Below are 23,140 nucleotides of genomic sequence, written 5' to 3' on the forward strand. Positions count from 1 at the left end.
CTCTAGAGGACTGCAACCCTTCAGTGGCATACTCACACCCATTCTGAATGCCTCCACCTCTTTCTCAAACTCCTCAGATGCTTGGAAACATGCAAATGTCCTTCCATTGAAGAAAAAAAGCTCTGCAGACCCTTTAATGCACACTAACTACAGATCAATCCCCCTGCTGCCATTCCTGGCCAAGGTCTAAAAAGAAAATCATCAACAGACACCTCACCAAATACCTCATCGACCTCAAACTCCTCGACACCACTTAATCTGGTTTCAGACAGAACCACAGCATGGTAACTACCCTCGTCATTGCCATGGATGATATCTGCATAACTCTGGACAGAAAAAACACGGTGACCCTCATCCTCCTGGACCCTCCGTAGCATTTGAAACAGTCATCCACCCCGTCCTCATCCAATGCCTACATGACATTGGAATCCAAAGACACACACTCCGTTGGATCTGCTCTTTCATGACTGGAAGGATTTATTCAGTCAGCCTGGCACCATACACCTCGGATGCCTATGACCGCGTCTGCGGAGTTCCACAAGGATCCTTCCTGAGCCTGACCCTCTTCAATGGGTACATGATCCCTCTGGCTAACATCATCCATTTTCACAATATCAACATCCTCTCCCACACCAAGGACACACAACTCATTCTCTCCCTCTCAAACAAGACATCCAGTACATGTATCAAGTTCAGTGCTTTCATAACTGAAATTGCCCACAGGAAGAAGACCAACTGTCTAAAGCTGAACACTGACAAGACCCAAATCATGATCTTTGGGAAGAGCATATAGCCGTGGAACTCCACCTGGTGGCCAACAGAGCTAGGACCGACATTCACCCCCACCTCCCATGCCAAAAACCTCAGGCAAACTCAACATGACTGCCCAACTCAATGCTTCCATACCTAGAAGATGCAGAGGAGGATTTTCAAATGGCTCCCAGTCAGTACCCAGAAAATCATCATAAACACCCAGGTCACAAGCAAGCTGGACTACAGGAAACATTCTATATGCCGTGATAAAAAAAACTCACCAGAAGTTTCATTCACAAACTAGCACAATTCAGACTCCTCACCGACACTTTCAAGGCACTACATAACACTGGCACAGCATACCTCACCATACCTCACCAATCACATCTGCTTTCACAAACCTTCAAGACACCTCTGCTCGTCCAGACTCCTACTTGCACAAATCCCATGCATACGGAAAACCAGATCCGAAAGTTGATCCTTCTCCTACATTGCTCCTAAAGGTGTGGAATGACTTGCTGCTACATACTAAACCCCTCCTTAGCCCTTCCCTAACCCATCCTTACTCCTCCATTAACCCCTCCTTACTCCTTCCTTAACACGTCCTATTTTCTTTTTTTTTTAAACAATTTTTTTAATCTGTAACAACTCATTTATATATTGTGCAGATAGTTCACAGATCATGTTAATTACATTCCAGGAGCTTAGCAGTGTTCATCTGGTATTGGTTTCAGGTACATAATTTAGGTTTGCCCAATGTACAATTTGCCATATAAATAGTGATGATGTGTACATCCCATCTCTTACATATCTCTTTAACAACTCCCTCCCTGTTTCCCCCCTTTTGCTTCTTTCCCTGCCTCCTGTGTTACTTTTACATTGTGGTGACAATTATATTTCCCTTTAGCCCATGTGGCGTTTTAAACAGGCGTAAAGAAAAACAGGCCTCTTTGGATGCCTCACCAGTCTGGGCCTCCCCGGTGTGTTGATCCATGTGTATGGAGCTGTCAGGGGAATCAGTATCAGGCGATTTCAGGCATTCCACCAAGGTATCCCAGGCTCTTGCTTTATCTATTGTAGAGGGCCCCTGTCTGGCCTCCCAGAGCAGGGTGGTTCCCTCATATCCCGCCCATACTAACAGTGTATGTCTCCATTTATCTACTGGGGGGCTATTAGTGGCTTTCCACCTCATCGTGATTTTGCATTTTGCTAGTATCAGGGCAATGGCCACAAACTTAGTTGTCACTTTATTTTTTGGCTGGCGTGGAAATCCCCCCAGGAGACATGCCAGGGGTTGCAGAGGATCATTCTGTCAGTGACTTCATTTATGCAGGTCACTACTCCCTCCCAGTAATCCTGGGCATGTCCAGACCATGTGACTCATCTCCCCTCCCTGCTCCCACATCTGGGACATGTTACATCCTGTGGTATAATGGACCTGTTAATCTTCCGTGGGGTTAAATATGCCCTGTGTAGGAAATAAAAATTGATCAGTTTAAACTGTGTGTTACGTTGAACCTTGGGTATGGTAGTCAGTGTCTTAGTACAAGTTGAGTCTGTAATCGGGAGGGGCACATTCTTCTACCACTGTTGCTTTATTTCCCTTAATGGCTTATTGATATCTGCCCTTAGCTCCTGGTACAGAAGGGCAACGGCCCTCCTCCTACCAGTTGTCGTACAGAGGACTCAGCTGCTTTGATGACCTGGTTGTTCCATCAGCCCACCCCGGCAATGTCCTCTAGTGGTCGCCGTCACCTCCCAGTGCAACAAAAACAGACACTTGCCATTTAGTAGTCAGTATCCTAATTTTCCAGCCATCCCTTCCATGTTTACTACTAAAATGTATACTTACGCGTGCAGAGATCTCCACATAGTGTAGTTAGGTAGCTTTAGTTAGGACCATGTTTCATAGGAAAAGCATTTTTGGTTTGCTAATAACTTTGGCCCAGTTTGATGAATATTCACTAAACGTTCCAAAAAATAGTTGATCCACCTCAAATCCTTCGGGAAAGTTTTGGGGAGGTCCGTCAAATGGGCTGAGAAAATAGTGGCTCCCAAAACACTTTTTTCCCCACACATTTTCCATAGGACACATTAGAGAAATAGGATAGGATAGGATAAAGTTTTGTATAGCGCTCGAATGCCGGAGCGTCTTGGCGCTGGTAAGTACAGAGGGAACACAGTCCTCAAGTGCGATCTTCTTGGAAAAGCCAGATCTTTAACACTTTCCTAAAGCGTTGGTGATTGTCTACTAGTTTTAGCGAACAGGGAAGCCTGTTCCAGAGTCCAGCAGCACGGACTGAGAAGGCTCTGCCTCCCCATCTAACTTTCCTAATCCTGCTGATCTGGATGAGGCTTTGAGTGCTGGATCTTAGCACACGGCCAGGAGTGTAAGGGAACAGTAATTTCTGGATGTCCTTGGCTCCACCTCGAAAAACAGCCTTATGGACCAGGCATATGGCCTTAAAATCTATCCGTTGTTGGACTGGGAGCCAATGTAGGGTTTTAATTCCCACAGAGGACGATTGGTCTCTGGGGATGTCCAGAAGTAATCTTGCCGCGGCCTTTTGCAGAGCCTGCAACCTTTTAAGCTGCGCCTTGTTTATCCCTAACAGTAGGGTGTTACAATAATCCAACTTGGATAGCACAAGCGCTACTACGACGGTCTTGCGCAACTCTGATGTAATAAAGGGAAAAATCTTGCGCAGAGTCCTTATTAGAAAAAAACAGGATGATGCAAGGCTATTGACGTGGGTTGAAAAGTTTAACTGGCAGTCAAACAGCACGCTCAGGTTTCTCACCTTGGGCACAGGGCAGGGGCACTCACCGGCCCTTGAAGGCCACCAGGAGTTGTTCCACAGGGGGTTCCCCAGGCCAAACTCAATGATCTCTGTCTTCTCAGTGTTAATCTTCAGGAAGCTCTCCTGCATCCAGGTCATGATTTCAGACAGGCAGCTGTGAAATTTAAGAGCCGTGTTGTTAGCTTGTTTAACAGTGGAAATTATGAGCTGGGAATCGTCAGCATATGAGACTAGGGTGAAGCTGTGCTTCCTGATGAGTCTGGCCAGAGGAGTCACGTATATATTAAACAGCGTAGGTGACAACGCTGAGCCCTGCGGGACCCCACATGGCAGGTGAAAACTATCAGACTGTAGGCCATCCCAGTGTAGACTTTGCTCCCTTCCTTACAGAAAGGAAGAGAGAAGGCACAGCACTGAGCCCTCAATGCCAATCTCCTGTAGCCTTTGTATCAACACCGTATGGTTAACGGTGTCGAAGGCAGCCGACAGGTCTAACATCACAAGGATCGCCTTGCCTCCCTTGTCCACTATGCTACGAATCTCCTCTGCTGCCACAAGTAATGCTGACTCCGTTGAATTTTGTGCACGGAAGCCATGCTGAGTCCAGCAGATTATAGGAGTCTAAGTATTCCGTAAAAGATCTATTAACTTCTCTCTCCAAAATTTTGGCTGCAATAGGTAGTGCAGCAATAGGGCAGTAGTTCTTCGGTATGTGAGGGTCCAGTGCAGGTTTCTTTAACAGCGGTCTGATTGTAGCTATCTTCCAGCTTGAAGGGTAGCTGCCGGACTCGAGTACTTGATTGATTAGAGGTGCTAATTCTCCTGCAATCACATCTGCAGCGAGGTGCATGATTGAAGGGGGGCAGGGGTCTTTCGGGGACCCTGATTTAGTTAGGGAAATCAGTCTGCGAGTTTCTTCTCTCGTAATTGATGGAAATTTCCTAAGACCGGGATGGCTCGTGGTTCTATTTATCAGTAGCTGCCCATGGTTCTCTGGGTCCGGGTACGAGTTTATAAAGTCTTTGTAAATTAGCTGGACCTTGTCCTGAAAAAAGGAGGCAAGTTTTTCGCACATTTCTTGGTCAGGCCGAAATGTATTGTCCTGGGGTGGCTTTGAGAGTGCAGTTATTGTTTTAAAGAGCTCTTTGGCCGAATTCCCTGCATCCCTGATCCTTGTTGCAATAATGGAGTCCCAAGGGAACCAGTGAGTCCCACCCTGGCCTCTGCAGGATATAGATCAGAAAACAATTTAAAAAAAAGAGAAGAGTGTGGAGTGGAGGTGCAATGCTGTTTGCCTGCTGCTAATGGGGGCTTGACCACCTGCCAGGGGGTGGGAAATGGGCCTGGCATCAGGCATTGGCTCTGAGGCCAACCATTCAGCTGTTCACAGCGGGGTGTTGATGGAAACATGTCGTAAAAATCTATTATGTTATGGTAAAAAAACTTTGAAATTGACTGGAAAAAACAAAGGCTGAAGTGCAGTTCTACATGAGTAAGATTTTAACATACGTTAAAAAAAACCTTAGAAATTTACTGAAGGAGCACTGCCATTTAAAAAACAAAAAAGCACTGATATTTGTCAGTTATACATGACTGACAAAGGCATAACTTGCACCCCTGTGACGCACAGAGGGATGTTATAGTTAGTCTGACATTTCACTTGTACAAAACCAGAGAAATTCAGCCGGTATAGGTACCTGAGCGAACTATACCTCGCAATCCCACAATGTACTGCTTATGACCTCACATATTACATCACTCATGACATGGTCAGTGACATGAAATCTCAAATGACATGAGTACAGTGGTGTAGAGTAGACAGGCAGTAGAGTGGGGTAGAGTGAAGTGGGGTACAATGAAGTGGGGTAGAGTAGGGTACAATTAAGTGAGGTAGAGTGAAGTGGTGTAGAGTAGAGTGGTGTACAGTAGAGTGGCATAGACTACAGAGGCAGAGAGTGCAGTTGTATAGAGTAGAGTCATGCAGAGTACAGTACAGTGGCGCAGAGTGCAGTAGCGTAGAGTAGAGTGGTGCACAGTACAGTAGAGTGGGGTAGAGTGAAGTGACAGAGTAGAGTGGAATAGAGTAAATTGGCATAGATTGAAGTGAAATTAGGGAGAGTGAAGTGGGTTATAGTAGAGTGACGCAGAGTGAAATGGAGTACTGTCAAGTGAGGTACAGTTAAGTGGGGTAGAGTGGAGGGGTCCAGTGTACAGTGGCATAAAGTGCAGTTGTGCAAAAAAGTGCAGTGGTATAGAGTGGAGTACAGTAGAGTGGGTTTGGGGTAGAGTGGAGTAGACCAAAGTGGAGTAGAGTGGCTTAAAGTGAAGTGGAGTACAGTGGTTAGTAGTGGCGCACAGTAGAGTGGAATACAGCAGAGTGACGCAGAGTAGAGCGGTACAGAGTGAAGTGGTGCAGGTGAAGTGGTGCAGGTGAAGTGGGGTAGAGTAAAGTGGGGTAGGGTAAAGCGGGGTAGAGAAGAGTGGTGTAGAGTGAAGTGGGGTAGACTGAAAAGGGAGGGGTACTGTGAAGTGGGGTAGAGTATAGTGAGGTAGAGCAGAGTGGTGGAGAATAGAACTGTGTAGAGTGTAGTGGGGTATAGTATAGTGTCATAGAGTAGAGTGGCGTATAGTAGAATGGTGTAGATTGAAGTGTGGTACAGAGAACTGGGGTAGAGTGGAGTTGTGTACAGTAGAGTGGCAAAGTAGAGTGAACTGGGGTAGAGGCAAGTGGGTTAGAGTGAAGTGGGGTAGAGTCTAGAGTAACGTAGAGTAGGGGGGCATAGAGTTAAGTGGTGTATAGTTGAGTGGTGTAGATTGAAATGTGGCACAGTGAAGTGGGGTAGAGTAAAATGGCCTAGAGTAGAGTGGCATACAGTAGAGTGTCGTACAGTGAAGTCAATCGAGTGGGATTTGTAGAGCGCTAGGTATCCAGGTGCTGGGGGTTATTGCTGCTTGGTGGAATCAGTTTAACAGCCAGGTCATCAGTTCCTTTCCGAATTCTAGCAGGGAGGGGGAGGTCCGGAGTTGTAGCAGGAGACTGTTGCAGGTCTTAGCAACAAGGTAGGAGAAAGATTGTTTACCGCTCTTCCTTCGGTGTATGCAGGGGGTCTGGGCGAGGGAGAAGGAGAAGGAGGTAGAGCGCAGGTGTCTAGAGGGCTGGTGAAAGCTCAGACAGTGATTGATGTAGGATGGTCCCTGATTGTGCAGAGCCTTGTAGACATAGGTGAGCATCTTGAATTGGCACCTCTTGTGGTAAGGGAGCCAGTAGAGGTTACCAAGGTGTGGGGTGATGTGGGTCTGTACAGGGAGATCGAGGATGAGGCCCTGAGTTTTGTATGGTCTGTAGTCTCTTTAGTACGTGTGCAGTGATTCCTACATAGAGTGTGTTACCGTAGCCCAGGAGATTAGTGAAGAGGGCCTTGGTGACAGGTGCGTCCGGTGCTGGCTGGGAGATATTTGAAGATTTATGGAGCATGCAGAGAATGAGAAAGCAGGCTGAAGATATGCATTTATCTTGTTTCTCATGGGGAGTTTGCTGTCCAGTATGATGCAGAGGATCCTGGCATGTTCTGTGGGTTTGGGTGAGGGTTCCAGTCCTGCGGGCCATCAGGAGTTGTTCCCTGAGGAAGTGTCGCTCACAAAAGTGAGTAACTCCATTTTGTCAATGTTGAGTTTGAGGCAGTTCTTCTGCATCCAGTGGCTGATGCTGGTCATGCACTGGTGGAAGCTGGCTTTGGTGGTGGAGGGGTCTGTGGATGGAGAGAGGATACGCTGGGTGTTGTCAGTGTTATAATATGATGCTCAGTCCATGGGTATCAACAATGTTTGACAATGGGGTCATGTAGGCGTTAAACAGGGTAGGGCTGAGAGAGGGCCCTTGAGGACAACACGGATGATGTTCTTGGGGTCCAAGGTGGAAGGTGGAAGGCGAACGCTCTGGGTTCTTCCGGTGAGGAAAAATGCAATCCATTTGAAGGCATCCCCTTGAATCCTTGAAAGAGTAGAGTGGCGTAGAGTGCAGTTGTGCAGACAGACAAAAGTACAGTGACACAGTATAATGGGGTAGAGTTAAGGGGCGGAGAATAGAGTGGTGTAGAGTGAAGTGAGGTAGAGTATAGTGGCATACAGTAGAGTGGCATAGACTACAGTGGCGTAGACTGCAGTTGCGTAGAGTAGAGTCATGAAGAGAACAGTACAGTGGCGTGCAGTGGCATATTATGAAGTGGGGTAGAGTGAAGTGGGGTAGAGTAGAGTGGCGAAGAGTAGAGTGCCTACAGTAGAGTGCAGTGGGGTAAAGTGAAGTGGAGTAGAGTGGCATACAGTACAGTGACATACAGTACAGTGGCATAGAGTGAAATTGTGTACAGTAGAGTTGTGCAGAGTAGACTATAGTAGAGTACACTGCAGTGGCATAGAGTAGCATGGTGCACAGTAGAGTGGAGTAGGGTGGCATACAGTGGAGTGGAGAAGCGTGGCGTAGAGAGGTGCAGAATGCAGTGGCATAGAGTAGAGTGGAGTAGAGTGAAGTGGGGTAGAGTGAAGTGGGCTTGAGTAGAGTGGTGTAGAGTAGAGTGGCATAGAGTACACTTGTGCAGGGTAGAGTGCAGTGGCGTAAACTGGCATAGAGTGCAGTGGTGTACAGTGCAGTGGCATACAGTACAGTAGTGAAGAGTAGAGTGGTGGAGAGTAGAGTAAAGTGGAGTAAAGTGCAGTGGGACAGACTACAAAAGAGTGGCATACAATGCATTTTAAGACTCGTTATGTATCGGCCCCTGCTTGATTTATCACGCGAAAACTTTCCATGCACAAACTAGTCAAAACATAGCACCTTTTTGCAAAGAGGCGTGGAGATTTGTCAAATGGTGCCTATGTTATTAGCAACACAATAAAGCCATTTCCTATGGAAACACGATCCTAACTATAACTATGCTGTGGCAACCGCCACTGCGTAATAGCATAACCCTCCTTAAATTTCCACCAATTTCACTCAATTTTGAGTAGGCATTCCCCTTTTCCCTACCACTCCCTCTTGTCACCCCACATTTATTTAAAAGTAGTACACTTATATGTGGTGAGACAAATGCCACAGTGGAGGTGATCTCTGCACAGAACACATGGGAGAGGCGTCTCTGTCCTTAGGTTTGTGAAATGCATAAGAAGGTAGTACTATTATAGTCCTACTCTACCTACTACAATCTATAGTTTGTGAATCAGGCCCACTAACTTTAAGAAGGGCATAGTCTAACTACCACTAGATATACATAACATGCATAAAGCATTTTAAAACAAATTATTAATTTGAAGCACATATTGTGACTTTATTTGTTCCATGAAGACAATACGTTGAACCGTTTGAGTACACTCGAAGGATTCGGTAAAGTATCTTGGTTTATAGTATGGGCATTCTAAATTTAGTTTAAATCTTTTTGAGTAGAAGGGCCGAAGGAGACCTCAAATTAAGAATGGTGTTAATAATATTAAGCAAAAGCAATATCCTTTGAGTGCTTTGATTTTGGATTGCAAGATGGATCAGTGAGTTAAACGTTTGCTACAAATAACTGTGTTGCAGATGACAGGCAGGTAAGAGGCCAACCCCTGGTTACGAATCGTCCCTCCTTCTGAGAAAAATAAAACTGCGGCAGAAGTGCTATGGGAAACACGTTATCGGCAATATTTGTTCATATTCCTCTCTTGAGCAACTAAGACGCTATCCATTGCAGAACTGGGGCCATAGGGAGCCCGCAAACGCGTGGCTAAACGGTGGGTTTGTTTGTGTTCAACACATCGAGTCTACGCTTAAAGAAACAATAACACGACCTAAAGCTGAACCAGTGCCCCTTGGTTGAGGTACCTGTTAGTGCTCTAGGCCTTGTGTGAGCTGCGTGCGATAGTGCGTCTAAAGGCCAGGGGTGTAACACAGGCCCCCCGCATCCCCCGCGGTGCTGGGGGCCCGGGGCCCCCTCGGCACAGTACTTATGCCTGAGCGCTCCGGAATAAATCCGGAGCGGGGCCTCTCCGTGTATATTGCAGGGGGGACCCTTGAACTTTCGTTACGCCACTGCTAAAGGCGATGAGATATCGCCGCGCTCATTGTCGCATAGAATATACCCTTCCTTCATGCAAACAGCCTATTTATAAGCCATATTCTTAACACAATTCCTCGTTTACCAACGTTCTGAAAATTCTTTTTAAACTGGCTTCTCTTGCTATTGAAATATATTCTTTTCAGCGAACAACAATGACATTTTCAGGAACGTAACGTGCATAATTCTCTATAGTGCTGCAGTACCTTGCTGTGAATTTGATTTGAAAGTAAAAAAGTAAAACAATCGGATAATGCCTGCGATGGCTGTACTGTAATGGCTCAGCACCCCTGCAGACGGGACATTATCATCCCATCATGCCCTGGCAGCTCCTTTGCGGCGCTTTTTGTAGGGATATACAATGACTCCTTCCGGGCAGGGTCTTGGTGTATTGGTGAAGCGATGTACAGCGACAAACTGACAGCCTTTCACGTGGCCTACAATATCTTTCTGGACTGTTTCTTTGTCATAGTGATGCTGCAATAGTGTTCCCTGTAAGAATAGAGATATATCATGCAGGATAAACCAGCATATAATTGGGTGTAATATTAAAATTTGAACTGCGTTATAATTTGAGCTGGCCAGGGCTGTTGAAGGCCCTTCAAAGAGGCACAGCAGGAACACTACAAGGTTTTGTTTTTGTAAAAAAAAATACCATGAAGAACGTAAATAATAAATTATGCACCCAAAATAAAGAGATTTAATAATGACTAGAGCACACAAATCTAACATAAAAGATATGGGACCAGCATATAACAAGGGGCCCAATTTATATGCTGGTGGAAAGGGTACTCTGTCACAACAGCGACGGACCACCCCTCCCACCAACATAATGGTCCACCCGCTGTCGTGTCTTCGCTGTGACTAATAACGACAGACACTGTGGGTTCGTTCAACACACTTTATTAGCAACCGGTCACTGGCGTGTCCCTACTCTCACTGCCGTCCCTCAGGCACGCCCCGCCTCTTCCCGCTGGCCGTCCTCCTCTTCCCCCTCTCCCGATGCTCCACCCTCAAACCACTAGACCACCTCACAACTCTACATCTCCCCCTTTGTTAGCAAAACAAAATGAATCACTGACGGGTTACATTTCTTCAATTAGCCGCTTAGGCTGGCGAATTGTCTGTCGGGGTCTGAGAGACCGTCCTTCAGGCACTACGGTGGCGTTGTCTCCGAGTTCCTTGTCCGAGTGGGTGCCATTCTCACCTTGCGTTTCAGTCTGTTGAACTCTTGGTGGCGTTATCCGCGACTCGAGTGCCTCCTGCAGAGCTGGACTACACTTTTGAAAGTGAGACACATTTCGAGTGACGCGCCTGTTGTCTGACTCCGCTGTCAGCATGGTGCCCTTCTGTCGGGTGACTGTCAGGGGTTCCGCTCTAAACTTGCTGTCCGTTTTCTTGCATTGCTCCTGCTGGACTACCACGCAATCTCCTTCGTGGAACGAAAGAGAGCGGGCTCGTCTTCTACCATCCGCATATGCCTTCATGCTTTCTTTGCGAGCTCTGTCAGTAGCTTCCACTTCCTGATGGACGCGACTTGGGGATACCGGTCGTAGAGCTCCCTCCCAAGTGGGTATCCGCGTCTGAACCGGGCGCCCTAGCATGAGCGTTGCTGGACATTTGCCAGTGGTGGCGTGCGGCGTCGTCCGGTACGCTCGGAGCACATCGTTGAGTGCCACCTGTGGGTCTCTTTTGTCAAGAGCCGCCTGTTGGAATGTCTTCTTGAGGGTGGCCATGAACCTCTCAGCTGTGCCGTTGGCCTGTGGCCATAGTGGTGTTATCCGCCGGTGTCGGACATTCATTAGTTTCATGAAATCACTGAACTCCCGGCCATTGAAAGGAGGACCATTGTCTGTTTTCACCTCTTTGGGTACCCCCCAGGCTGCAAAGACTTCATCCAAGATAGTAAGTGTGGCAGCTGCGTTAGTGGATGTCACAAATCGGGCGATAGGGAATCTCGAATATTCATCGATTATCACTAGCACATATTTGCCCGACTGCATGGGGCCATAAAAGTCCATCGCCAATTCGTGCCACACTCCTGGCGGTAGGGGCGTCATCTGGAGTGGGGCCGGCGGATCTCCGTGCCTTACCACTTGACACTGCGGACAGTCCTTCAGAGTTTGTTCTACCATTTTGTCCAGGAAGGGGAACCAGACACGCTCACGAAGAGCCCTTTTGGTTGCTACCACTCCTCGATGGCTTTCGTGAGCCAAGTTGACGACTCCTTGCCGCAATTGTTGGGGGATGACGATTCGGTGATCCCTTAGCAACAGGCCGTCTGCTGTGACGGATAGTTCCTCGCACACGTTCCGGAACGCCTGCAACTCCTGATGCATTGTTGGGTCGCCGCTTTCATCCTCCGTGTCTTCATGCCGCCATCGGTGTGTTTGAACTCGGCGAATCACCCTTTGCAGCATGGCATCCTGCGAGGTGACATCTTGGATGACGTCTAGGGGAACAGCTGGTGGCCGCGCCTGATCCACTACAAAGTGGATGTATTCGTCAGCAACGGATGGTGTGGGGCGCTGGGAAACTTCGGGGTGTCGCGACATATAGTCAGCTGGGTTGGCTGCCTTCCCCGGTTTGTGCACAATGGTGAAAAGTGTATTCTTGCAGACGTAGTCCCCAGCGTTCGATGCGGGGAGGCATTTTGGACCGCGGGTTTCCATAGATGGTGATGAGTGCTTGGTGGTCCGTCACCATTGTGAAATGTTTACCATAGATAAACACGTGGAAGTGTTCGCACGCCCACACTACCGCGAGGCTTTCCTTTTCAGGTTGAGAGTAGGCCTTCTCTGTGTCGGAGAGACTGCGGCTGGCGTGGGCCACTATGTGACGTTGGTCAGTGTCTTTATCGTATTGAGCCAGGATGGCACCTAGACCGACGGGGCTCGCGTCCACGGTGATTGCAGTCTTGCGGTCTGGGCTGAAGTATGCCAGGCTCTCCACCGTGCCCACAGCCTGTTTAATTTCTTGAAACGCTCGCTCGCACTCCGACGTCCACTCAAACGCCTGTCCCTGTTTTGTCAGCATTCGAAGGGGGTGGCTGAGTGTGGCATAGTCCTTAATGTACCTCGAGCAGTAACTCGCCATGCCCAAGAAGGACCGTACATCGCTGACATCTTGTGGACTCTTGGTGTTGTTCAGAGTGCTCACTTTGTTGGGGTCTGGCTTCATTCCGGCTCCAGAGAAGATGTGTCCAAAGAATTTTAGCTTCGACTGGTGGAACTCACATTTCTCTCTGTTGAGCGTGAGGTTGGCTTCGAGGAGGGCATGGCAGACCCTGTCCAAGGCTGTATCGTGATCCTGGATGTTCGCCCCGTAGACTAGGATGTCATCACTGTAATTCAGCGTATTAGGGATGTGATGGATTGTTTGTCTGATAGCCTCTTGAAATATCTCTGCGGCTGATGAAATGCCAAAGTTCAGTCTCTTATATCTGAACAGCCCCAGGTGCGTTGCGAATGTCGTGATATATCGTGAGCTTTCGTGGAGTTCCAATTGGTGGTAACCTTTGTTAAGGTCTAACTTAGAAAATACCCGCGCCCCGTTTAGTGCAGCTATCATGTCACTTAAGTGGGGCCCTGGATGGCGCTCCCTCTCGATGGCGGTGTTGGGCACCCGCATGTCCACACATAGTCGGACCTTCCCTGGCGTTCCTTTCTTTGGTACGACCACTACCGGAGACACCCACGGCGTGGCGCCTTCTGTCCGCTCGATGATGTCAGCCTTTAGCAGGTCCTGCAGCTCGTCTTCCACAGCCTGCTGGAGGTGGAAGGGTACCTTCCGAGGGTGCTGGGCAACTGGGCGGATCTGTTCATTTATGTGGAGGCGAATTTGGCCTCTGTTCATTTTGCCGAGCCCGGAGAATAACTTTGGGAATTTGTGGATGGTATCGTTGTCGCTGCTGACACGGTAAAGGATTTCCACCAGTCTTAACCGTTCAGCCGTCGGCAGGCTCAGGAGACAGTCCGCCTCTGGCCCCTCAATGACGTGTATCACAGCTGGGACAGATGTTGTTTGGTGCCTCAGCGTCGTCGAAAATTTCCCAAGACATGGGAGCGGCTTCCTGGACATCCAGGTATAGACACAGATGTGTGCAGGGCTTAGTCGGGGCCGAGGATTCATTTTCCTATACTCTGTGACCGGGATGTAATTGAGTGATGCCCCACTGTCCATTACAAACTTTGTGTGATGTGTGTCCACACTGATGTCCAGGTGAGGGTATTTCTTCAGCTGGTCTGGATCAGCAATCATGTTTGCATATTCCACTGAATACTCTCGTTCGCTTGACGGTGAACCAGAGTCTCTAGACGGTAATCTTCTCGACCACCTTGATGATCGTGACTCCCTGCTGGACTGGGAGGATCTGGACGACGACTTCTGACGGTCATGTACTGCTCGCGCATGGTGTCGGCGCGTTTCGCCTCTTGGCATCCTGGTTGCATTTTTGTCTTTCTCACGGCGGTACTCCCCGCACATGGTCTCAAAATGATTACTCCGGCCACACTTGTGGCACTGCTGCCTTATGGCGGGGCATGCTCCGCTGTGTGGGAAGTCATATCCACATCTATAGCACCTTCGCACTGGCGCCTTCTTCCCGTGATCCTGGCGTCTGCCCCTCCTCCCCGAGTCTGGCCGCCGATGTCCAGGGCGGCGATGTCTCGACGGCGGTCGTGCGTGTCGTGCTCGTTCTCTCGACCCCCGGCGAGGACGTTCGGTGTGCACTTGACAGATTAGCTCCTTGCGCTCCGTACGCCCTGCCTCCATGGTCTTGGCCTGTTCCTCCGTTTGGTCGTGTAATCTCGTGAGTTCCTCAATTTCATCTAAGGTGTGGCTTTTCTTCAATAGTTTCCTACGAAGGGACTCCGACTGACAGCCATCAATCACGCGCAGCCGTATTGCATCATCTGTCGAGAATGCTTCAAAGTTGCAGTGGCGCGCCAATCGCCGTAGTCGCGTTATATATGAGCCCATTACCTCATCTTTCTCTTGGCGCGCTCGCTGAAACACATACCGTTCGTAGTCCACATTCTTCTTGTGCAAGAACTTCTTATCCAGGGCCTCTCGCACCTTGGCATATGTTCCCGCATCTGCGGCAGGGATTTCTTTTATCATCTTGCTGAAATCCTTCCCCACGAGATTTCGAAGTGCGATCAGTTGATCCTCATCCCCCAGTACCTTGGAACCTTTGATGTAGTCCTCGAAATCTTCGATCCATTCTTCCCAGCGAGGGCCCATGCTACTTCCGACCACGAGCGCTAGGGGTTCTGGAGGGCGCAGATGCGATAACCCCATGACAAGTGGCTTCGCTTCTTGGCGGACTGGGGATACCTGGGTCGACATTGTGTTTCACGTGACGCTATGTCTTATCTGTCCACTTGCCTTTGCCTTGGCTTGTTTGTTATTTGTCTTGTTGTCCACTTGCCTTTGCCTTGGCTTGTTTGTTATTTGTCTTGTTGTTATTTTCTTTCTTCTTTTTTTTTTTGAATTTATCTGTCCCTTTGCACTCGTGTGGGGCTTCGCTTTGCTCGTGCTTGTTTGTTCCTCACGGCGCCTGACTTCAAAATGGCCGCCGGGTATACTTAAATGGGACGTCTTTGCAATTCGCCTGACTTCAAGATGGCCGCCGGGCCGGTATCGTGCACAGGGCTTCACACGTGCTGCTATCACTGTGAGGCTTCACTCACCCCCGGTCCGTGCACCGCTCGTCTAGCCTCCGCACGTCTTCCGTTTCACTCGGGGAGAGGCTTCATAGCAGGGTAGGTGGTGGTTCTCACGTCTGGCACTCACATCGAGACGCGTGGGCCAGCGTCGTCGACCTCTCTCCTTTCCTTCGAGCGCCAAACCCTCTTCAGACTCAGGGTGCGTTCCGCGCTTCCGCTCCTCACACTGCCGGGCTCTCTTCGCGCTCGGGGTGAGCTCTGCGTGCGGCGGTGTTCCCGCCGTCTTCTCCTGCGTATTGCCCTCCGGCGGTCTCGGTTGCGCTTCAGGGTTTGGGAGAGCATTCAGCTCGATCCCACCCTCGTCGCCAGCTGTCGTGTCTTCGCTGTGACTAATAACGACAGACACTGTGGGTTCGTTCAACACACTTTATTAGCAACCGGTCACTGGCGTGTCCCTACTCTCACTGCCGTCCCTCAGGCACGCCCCGCCTCTTCCCGCTGGCCGTCCTCCTCTTCCCCCTCTCCCGATGCTCCACCCTCAAACCACTAGACCACCTCACAACTCTACACCCGCCAGACTTAAAGGCGAGCGAACCTTTGGTGTAACTACTTTGTGTCTGCTGTGGTTAGACCCTCCGTGGCCCGTCGGAGAAACCTGTATATCAGTCTACCTATTTTAGATGGGTGGACATACAGGTCAGTTTTCACTGCCCACCCCCGCCAGGAAAACCCTTGCAGTAAGGGTCAGTAAATACTGCAAAATGGCCTCCATGGCAAGGGAGACGTATTTTATTTTTATTTTCAAAAACAAAATCCCGCTTTGGGGTTTTGTTTGTAAAAATATAGTGTGACTTTGCTGTATGGCTCTGTCATGTTTGACGGAGCCATACAGCAAAGTTTCAATCCATTGGGGGCGTGGCCAAGCCGCCGCCTGTGATGGCCGCGTAGGCTTGGAGCTCCGCTGCTGACTCCCTTCTCCACGCTCGTTATGGCGGTGCTGACAGCGATGCTGCACTCCCAGACACCGCAGGAGGTGTAGGAGAAGATGGTGCGGCTCTTGCTGGTGAAAATTGCCTGATTACGGCTCACGGCGCAGATCGGCGCCGACCTGTTGTGCTGGACGTGATGCGGCCTTTTGCCACGAGGGACGCCGGGAACTCAAGTAGCGTGCCGGCCGGAGCCAGGGTGCGAATCGCGGGACTGCCAAGAACTGAGATCGGGCGGCAGGCATACTGAGGTGAGCGGTTGCGGTGGGGGATGGAAGCTTCGTTACACCGGTGGCGGGGCACAGACATTCCCCGGAAACCCCCAGTGACAGGGGCTGTGGGCGCGCTTGGGGACCCGCCGCCCAGCCGGGTGCTGTGTTACCCGCGAGTGCTTCTCCCCCGCAGCCGCAATCCTCCCCCCTTTTTCCCTTTGTTCCTGCACCGTGGCAGTGGGTACCCCCCCCCCCTGCCCCCGCAAGCCCCTACACATTACCATGGACCACATGGCACTAGCAAAGCCCATCTGGGCTGAGAAGAGCCAGGCTGTAGGGGCGCACTGTGTGTAAGGAGCAGCGCGCAGGCAAATTTCGCCCTGAACTGCACCAGTGGTGTCCTTCTGGGCGCCAGGTTGGAAGGCTGAGAGTCTGATTGCTGCAGTTGCCAGGCTATGGGCTGATGTTCCTCCTTGGCTTGCTATAATTCCCTTACTTCTGGCAAAGCCCTGTTCAGCCTGCAGCACGCGTGGGGCACATAAATGCCCCCCCTGCCGCTGTGGATAAATAGCTGCTGTGGTGTTACCATGCTGATATCCTTTTTGGCTTAAATGAATGGAGTGTGAGGACGGTAGACCTGAATAGAACTGGGCTGGGGTGCAGCCTATCCACGAGTGGGGCCCATTCACAATTGATCTCTAGGTTGTTCACTAAGGGGCCGCCGACACGATCTAGACCGCTGCAAATCAACAACGTGGGGTATAGGGCATAAAGACCCCAAGCAAAGCACCTTGTCCGTTAAAACACCGCCCCACAGCGCTGCTGCGCCACAGGTCAACATGGCGGAGGGAGGAGAGACGCACGCAACTGAGGTAGCTGGGCCCGAAAGTTTGTTGGCGGAATTGAGGGCAGGCTTCAGGGCCCTGGACACTCGCTTTGATGCCCTCGACAAGAGGTTGGACTCCATGCGGGCCCGACTGGATCATCAGGAAGGGCGTCTGACTGTGGCGGAGGGTAGAATCTCCAACCTGGAGGATGGCGCTGTCCAGACTACTAAGAAATATGAGAGAATGGAAAAGCTCCATAAGGCTGTCGCCATTAGGAATGAGGATTTAGAAGCTAGGGGGTGGAGGAATAACATTCATATTATGGGGGTGCCTGAATCTACCAACACAGGGCGACTGGACCGTTTAGTGGAAACGCTCCTTGCAGATCTATTTGGCTGTGAGTCCTTCACCACTACATTTGTCATTGAGCATGCACACCGCATCTTGGGACCGCGACCTAATCCAGGTGGCCCGCCTAGACCGATCATAGCCCGTCTTCTGAACTTTAGAGACAGGGATACTGCCCTCCAGCTGGCACGCAGAAGGGCCAGCTTGAATGGCAGGCTCGAGCATATCCCTTTACCCGGACTTTACTGCTATGGTCCAGGAAGCATGCAGAAAATACAAAAACAACAATTGATGGACAGAATGCAGAACAATGTCATACATTCACCCCAGTACAGTGATCTGGGCCTAAATCCATCGTTTTTTTGCTCACCATGCCATTCCAGTTTGAACCCAGCCATATGCAAATCAGTCTTGACCCTGTGCCCCATGGGAACAGTCCAGCCCGAACTGCCAAGCCAGGTCCTCCCTGGACTGGAAATGCAGAAAATATGCAGGGGTTAATGCAGCCCTGCGAAAGATGGGGCTACGATATGGATTGCTGTATCCAGCACGGCTGAAGGTTGATGTTGACAGGTGGTCCCGAGTATTCGACTTCCCCCATGATGCCCAAGAGTTCTTCTGCCAGAAATACTCCAACGCTGTGAAGAAACGGGGCACGGCGTCACCACAGCAGACACAGGACATACCGGACTCCGGTGCAAGTGCGGACCTTTTCACCACTAGTAAGTTACACAGAACTTGTCTTCAAAACTGAAGTTCCATGATGCCGCGTTTTATACTCCTGCAAGTATACAGGCACTATGTGCCAAGACTAGGGGAAGCGGCGGGGTGTTGCCACCCCCCCCAGTGCGGTTGCACATGTCTCATTTTATGCAGGATTGTAGTATAACCTGTTTTTGTTTGTATGATTATGTACCCATGGTTATAAGGCTTGGGGATTTCACCCTAGAGTTAGGTGAGGGGGATGGGTGGTGAGGTTGGAATTGGGTTTGCAGGTTAATGTTTGTAGTCTGCTATTATTGCAGTTGTCATTTACAGTGTAGTACAAGTGGCCCGGGTTCCAGTGGGTCAGAAATACAGAATATAGATTATGGTTAATAAGGTTGTGACAGAGGCCAGTGTGGTACTAATGTTTGGAATATCAGGGGCTTAAATAAAGCCCGTAAATGTAAACAGGTGACCAACTACATGCAACAATATCAAATAGACATTGCTTTTCTACAAGAGACTCACCTCGCAGCAAACGTTAAGACATCATTGGCATCGAGCTGGGGTGCACATAAATATTTTGCAGGATATAGTTCATATGCCAGAGGGGTTGCATTATAGATACATAAAAGGAGGCGGTCTATCGAGATGCGGGGGTTTGTTATTTATTGGTTAAGGGATCTATGCCCGAACATACTGTGCTATTTGTTAATGTATATGCCCCGAATGTTGATACTCCGAGTTTTTTTACACTATCCACACCCACATAGACCGCATGGGAGCAGACTGTATTTATTTGGGGGGATTTTAATTTGCTGCTTGATCCAGAATGTGATAGCACAGCACATATAATAGCTACAAAACCAAGGGCGAGACATGTGGTATTGGACACTATGGAAAAGTTTGGGCTGGTGGATGCATGGAGATACCTCTGCGCGGACCGTGAGGGGTACACTCATTATTCTGCACCTCATAATACCTGGACACGCTTGGACTACTGGTGCCTATCTGCTGGGGTGGCGGGATGGGTTGCTGCAGTTACCCACCTGCTGCGCACACCATCCGACCACTCTCCTGTATTGGTGTAATTGCAGATCCCTAGAGCAGGGGGGTAGAGCGACCTTGGCGGTTCCCAGATATGGCTCTGAGGGACGCTGTCTTTGCAACAGGACTTGGGGAAGCAAATGTTGAATACTTCACGATAAATGTCGGGTCGGTGAATTCTAAGGCTACCCTATGGGAGGCTTTCAAGGCCTATGCAAGGGGGATGTGTATCTCGAAAAACGCTTGGGTACTTAGGGCTCTGCCCCGTATGCTTGCACAGATTGAAACAAAGCTCACCGAATTGGATGGTAGTTCAGCTAACATTGGTCCCCCCGATTTACAAAGACGTGCGGCACTGCTGACAGAATTTCGCAATGCAGCGGAACGTGAGGTACATTTTTGGGGTAAATATACTATTGCTCGGCGGTATGGAGAGGGTGAAAGGCCTGGTAGAACATTAGCTAGACTGCTGCAACAAACCCGTAAACCCACTTACATAGCTGATCTAAGTGGACATGATGGAGATCACTGGTAATGTAGGGATACTGAGGGAGGTACTTAAATATTACATAACGTTATATACCTCCAGAACTACCGAACTCCCTTCGGACCACAGTGACTACCTTGATGAGGTCTCACTTGCCGGATGGACAAGGCACACCAGGAATTCCTGGCGGAGCCTTTTTCAGAAGATGAAGTAACGGAGGCCATCAATGCGTTGGATGGCTCTAAAGCACCAGAGCTGGACAGATTCACAGTTTGTTTTTATAAGAAACATAAGAATCTCCTTATACCCCATTTTATCGATATGTATCAGGAGGCAATTGAGGCTGGAGTACTTCCGCCGACCTTGAGAGAAGCTGTTATAATTTTATTGCCCAAGCCCAGTAAGGATGTATGGAAATGTAGCTCATATCGCCCCCTGTCTCTGCTAAATTTTGATAATAAAATCCTAGCTAAAATACTGGCAATGAGACTTGCATTGATTGTAGAGAAATTGATCTCATCTGCGCAATCGGGGTTCATCCCCCATAAATCCACAGCCCTAAACACTTGCACGCTATTCGCCACGTTGAATAGGATTTCACCGGCGGTTCCGGCACCCGCCGTCCTCCTCGAAGCTGAGAAAGCATTTGACTCGCTGGAGTGGCCTTTTTTATTTGCCACCATGGAGAGACTGGGGGTGCCGGAGCGGTTCCTGGCAGTGGACCAGGTATTGTGCACATTGCCAACGGCACATATTCGACTGAATGGCATGTTGACCAAAGCGTTTCCACTTACACGGGGAACGCGACAGGGATGCCCTCTATCCCTCTCGTTATTTGTAATCTCGCTCAACCCCTGGTGCGCCAGTGCACCAGTTGCTAGAACGGCATAGTCATCGGGGTTTGCAATTTAATACCAGGCATTTATTACTTACACTATATGCCGATGATATTATTCTACATGTACGGCACCAGGACGATAATTTAACGCCATTGCTCCGGGAAGTGACGAGATATGGCACCAAGTCCGGTCTTCATATAAATTGGGAGAAGTCGGAGGTACTCCAACTGACTGAGGCAACCTGTGCTAGACTGCTGGATTACCCACTGACCTGGTGTGATGACTCTGTGAAGTACCTAGGAGTCCACATCCATAAGGAGATGGATCGTATCCTCCAGATGAACTATGGCCAGTGATCGAGAAACTGGGATGCAACATTGAACGATGGTTAAAATTGCCCTTGTCAATGGCCGGAAGGATTGCTATAATTAAGATGATGGTACGTCCACAATTTTTGCATCTCTTTCGAAACATTCCCATACTGTTACATATCAATTTTTTTTCCAACCTATGCACGCTGTTCATACGGCTGGTGTGGGGTGGTAAACAGGCCGGCATTGGCTGGGACACCTTAATACTGCCGTATGAGAGGGGGGGGGGTTTGGTGCACCAAACTTTCAGATCTATTATTTGGTTGCGTAGGTGAGCTTGGCTCAACACTGGTATTGTGCAGGCATTAGGATCCCATACTATAGACCTGAGGCTGATTTGGCACTTCCGGCGCTGCTCAATACTCTGTTGCCATGTGGGTTCCCTCCAGACCCGCAGGACATCCAGACAGTGTCCACAACCAGCTGGCATGGCATAAGCTACTGCGTGTGTTGGGTGCTCGTGTATTATACTCACGGCGCTACCGCTTGCGGGAAATGGTTGGCTAAATATCGGTTGATAACATTTGGTGATTTGTTTCCTGGAGGACCCATTTGTTCGCGCACCGAAGACCCCCGCTTTAGAACCGCTACTACAATGGACCATTTTGTACTGCTAAGAGTGCAGAGGGCATTGTGCGCATGCAAAGATAGTTATCCTTTGGAACCCCCTGAATTTTCGATTTTAACTGGGGTTATCAAGGGCCAGGATGGGAGCCATTTGGTGGCACGGATGTAGAAGGTGGCAGTGGCACTGCTCCCGTGCCGTGATACGAGTGTGCAGGCAGCATGGGAACGTAATCTTGGTTACCCGTTGACAGATGTGCATTGGGGTAGGTGCTGTGCACAAACACGTCGGGTGTCTCCAAACCATCCACACAAATTTTTGCACATCACATTTCTGTGGAGGGCATACATGACCCCCAGTAAATTACATCGTATGGACCTCTCTCGTCCCTCTGGAGGCCGACTTTGCTTACATGACATGGACTTACAATAGAATAGAGAGCTATTGGAGATCCATTTTTGGGGAAATATCTAAAATGGTAGAGGTTGAGGTTGCGCCATCGCCTTTGTTGGCACTTTTGGAGTATGTTCATGATCTTCCCAAATCCAAGCGCTGTTTTGTTGCCATAGCTCTTCTTATCGCTAAGCCTTGAGGTGGCTAATGGGCCTGCACACAGCCCCCCACACTCAATGCATGGCTTCATAGTATGACATATTGTAATACCACGGGTAACACCTATGCGCAACTGCAGCCGCCGGCTGCTAAGCCCATGGACATTTGGCAACCATTTCAATCCTACCTCCTGGCAACACGGGATGGTAATAACACCCCCATACAGGAACAGCCTGTACCCACTGGACCTAAAGCCAAATGAAGCCATAACTGGAATAAGTGTGCCATTGAAAAAGTTGTGTCAAATATTTGGTCATCCTGCTGGAATTATTATGGTACGGATGTGTTTCTGGTGTTTTATGGGTCTAGCTATGACCACACTTGAATATACTGTCATGTACGATGCTGTTATGCATTTTTTTTACCCATATGGCTGCACTGTAATGCTATACTCTTTTTATAATTCTTCTTTTCTGTTTGCTGTAATTTTGAAAATCTCAATAAAAATAAAAAAATAAAAGTTTCAGTCCATTGATAGGAACTGCCTTGTTGGTGCTTCTTGTCAATGCAATAATTGCCCGCGGGCCAGGCAGACATTTATAAATCTGGCAGTCTGTGGTACTGTAAATTTCGGAACCATGTTGGAGGCATGGCCCTACCATGCCGATTTTGGTATCAGCGAACCGCAAATGACTAATGCTGTATGCATGGGTGTTTTCGTTATGTTTCACCGATGAATTCACCATGTACACGATACTATATATAGTATCGTCGGGTTCCATTTTAGAGCGGTAGCCATTTTGTGGTTGCCCTCACATAGGCTGCACTAAGGCCATGCCCAGGCCTAAAAGGACACGTACACCTCCTGTGACTCCTTTGTGACTTGTGCAAACTG

General features: G+C 49.2%; 1 protein-coding gene across 2 annotated transcripts in view; it reads right to left on the reverse strand.

Annotated features, from left to right (window-relative positions):
- PCYT1B (phosphate cytidylyltransferase 1B, choline) overlaps positions 1-23,140 on the reverse strand; it is a 1,395,913-nt gene that overhangs the window by 1,056,771 nt on the left and 316,002 nt on the right. The window lies entirely within an intron of this gene.

This window comes from Triturus cristatus, chromosome 8 (genome assembly GCF_964204655.1).
Source record: "Triturus cristatus chromosome 8, aTriCri1.1, whole genome shotgun sequence".
Taxonomy (NCBI): Eukaryota; Metazoa; Chordata; class Amphibia; order Caudata; family Salamandridae; genus Triturus; species Triturus cristatus.